The sequence below is a fragment of the Montipora capricornis genome, chromosome 2 (assembly GCF_036669925.1).
Source record: "Montipora capricornis isolate CH-2021 chromosome 2, ASM3666992v2, whole genome shotgun sequence".
NCBI lineage: Eukaryota > Metazoa > Cnidaria > Anthozoa > Scleractinia > Acroporidae > Montipora > Montipora capricornis.
The window spans coordinates 64248573-64251966 of NC_090884.1; positions in this window are offsets into that span (position 1 = coordinate 64248573).

Sequence of the window (3394 nt, forward strand, 5' to 3'; positions counted from 1 at the left end):
GAACAAAATAGGGTGGCCCGCAAGGGACATGGCATTTCGTGATCACCTTCCCTGCTTCAAATTTCAAACTTAAAATTTTGCAAACTCGAAATTTTAAGTGTAGAAACTCGAAATTTTGAATTCAGAAACTCGAAATTTTGAGTTCACAAACTCTAAATTTTGAGTTTACAAACCGGTCAGAGTAAAATAAAACTGCAGGCAAGGGGTAAAATACAGACTAAGGTTATAATTCTACTGTTGAAAAAGCCTAAACCCTTCAGAAGTGCTAACTGTACATGTTAGCTTCATTATAACCTTTCTTAGTCTGCAGTCTGCATTTTACACTGGCAAGTTTACAAACTTTGAACTTTACAAAAATTTGACGTTTGTGAACTAAAAAATGCGAGTTTCGAAACTCGAAATTTCGAGTTTGCAAACGCAAAATTTTCAGTTTGTGAACACAAATTTTCGAGTTTGAAATTTAAAACAGGAAAACTGATCACCAAATGCAATGTCCCTTACAGGCCACCATAACTAAATACGCGACCTAGTAGTGTCAAAATTTGATGAACCAACTAGTGAATTATCCGTAAAAGGTTTACACTATGTTCCTGCTATAGAGTTAGACTACAACAATATAGAATTTAAAAAAAGAGTACGGAGGGCTTGATGGTCGTTTCTCTTCCACAATCCGAGTGCCTTTCCACAACTGACGATTTTTTATTCTAAATTGACTTTTGATCTGTACATAGATGTATAAACAAAAAACAATACAAACGATAGCAAACACAAAGCAAACAATACACAGGTAAGCTTTCTATCGAAAAACAAATAAAATAACAGCTCCTGTTGTACAGTCTTAACTACTCCGGTTGGCAACACGACTTTATACCTTGAGCACACAATAAATATTATACGCACGTCGAGCTAAACTCGCAAGTTTTACACTTATGCAAATCTAGCAAGTTCTAAAAAAAATGTCTCTGCATATATTACGGTTTTCAGGACAATACAGACTAATCAACAACACTCTAGTCCATGCTACGACAACACCTGAGAGGTGACAGAATAAATTGGATCACCTAAACACTTCTAAGCTGATTATGTAACATCTCCCCTCTAATTGAAAATCGCTTAAGGCCTTAACTGAAATGTGGAAACTAAATTGTCTCTATAAGTCTTTTAGGTCCTGTAATCACACGTCTCAGTCGTTTGCTGCTACTGCTGTCATCACGCTTTACACTCACGGCAGGTATCGGAGCAGTCTCTTGAGCTGGGCGGATAAAGCGACAATTTCTCACTAACTGGGCTCGATTAGTAGTTTCGACACTGTACGATCTCGGTTGAGACGCAACTGGCGTTTTCGTAATAGTTGCTGGAGTCCACTGGTTACACTGGGGGTGAAGTTGTACGTAGACTCTCCGATTCTGTGACAGTGAAGGTAGATCCCTTGCAGTGTTGTTGTAGTGCTCGCACATTTTGTCCTTGTCTTTCACCATCTGTTCTCGGACAATGGGGATTCTGGATAGGGGATCTGATTGGAAGTAATGCTCTGTACTTTCGTTCATTCAATAGTTCTGCTGATGACGGTATACTGGTAGTAAGGGGTGCGGCTCTGTAGACCAACATAACTAAGTTTGGATCATGTCCTGCGTCTGCACATTTTCACATGGACTGCTTGACCGTCTGCACCATACGTTCAATAAAACCATTACTCTGCGGGTAACGAGGGCTAGACGTGATTGGTCCTGGTTTGCGAAAGCTGCAAACTCCTTTGACGAGAATGGGGGCCATTGTCTGTCATAACGGTTTGAGGTACTCCATATTCGCTAAACACCTGCTTCAGAATCTCCGTAGTAGCGTTTGCGTTGGTGCTGCGTACTTTTCTGATCACGGGAAACCTACTGTAGTAGTCTGCTCTCAGGAGATAGGTAGTATACCGAAACTCGAAGAAATCAATTCCTAACTTCTCCCAAGGTCCTTGAGGAACTTCATGGGGCAACAGGGTTTCGCCTTGTTTGCTCCTGGAGAACGTCTGGCACACTTCACAGCTCTGTGCTGTCTGTAGTAAATCTGAGGTTATTCCTGGCCAGAATACTGCTTCTCGGGCTCTCAGCTGCATCTTCTCTTCTCAAAACCAAAATGACCTTCGTGGATGGTTTGTAGGACTCCGTTACGCAATTTCTCAGGAACTATGAGTCTATGTCCTTTGAACAATAGACCATTCTCTGCGCTGATCTCTTCTCTGTACGTTCAGTAGTCTACAAGAAGTGGGTGGCGATCTTTCTTCAATTCAGGCCATCCATTTGCTACCAACTGCATCAGTAAGCCGGAAGTAGTGTCTTTTGCACCTGCGCGTCTGAAATTTCCAATCCTCGTAGAATCGGCGGGGATATCCTCTGTGAGCATGTGAGCTGGGATGAAATCTTACTAGTCTTCTCCTTCTTTAGGGGGCGGTGGGGGAGGCACTCTGGACAGCGCGGCAGCTATGACATGATCCTTTCCTTTCTGGTATTGATTGTTTACATCATACTAGGATAGTCTCAGCAATAGCCTCTGAAGTCGCGGCGAGTTACACACTATGGATTTCTTCCACACGCTGACCAATGGCTTGTGGTCTGTTTGGACCGTCGCTGTGTACCCATAGACATAATGGTAAAATCTGTCAAGAGCAAAGTCAACACTGAGTAGCTTTCGTTCAATGTTCGAGTAACGTTGCTCCGTCCCAGTGAGGGCTCGTGATGCGTAGATCACAGGTTTGTCATCTTGGAGTAGAACTGCTCCTAGGCCCTTCTTGGATGCGTTTGACTGAATAGTGCTAGTTTTGGAATGATCAAAATATGCCAACATTGGTGCACTTGTAATCTCTTTCTTGATAGCCTCAAATGCTGCTTGCTGCGAGGTCTCCCAGCGGTGCTGTTAAATCTGCCAGTGCAGGACTCAACCGGTTCAGGTAGTTCACCAGTCCCAGGAAGCTTTGCAGATCTTGAAGGTTCTCTGGTGGTTTCATCTCTGAGATAGCTTGGTCGATCTTGTACCCGGATGGGGTAAGATGCCCTCCAAAGAATGCACAATCTTGAGACTTGAACACAAATTTGTTTGCATTGAAGGTGAGATTGTTAGCTCTCGCTGTCTCTAGCAGGGTGATGACTGCAGCGTCATGGGCAGTTTCTTCATTGCCATGGCAAAGAATATCGTCAGCGATTCCAGCACTATTGGGGACATTTCTCAGCACTCTAACGATTCTTTCCTGAAAAACATCTCCTGCTACCTTTTTCCCAAAGGGTAGCCGTAACCATCAGTATTTGCCCTAGGGTGTATTGAAGGTTGTCAGGAAACTGCTCTCTCTATCAAGAGGGACATGCCAATACCCCGACTTCGCGTCAAGCAAGCTGAAATACTTCGAATCTGCTAG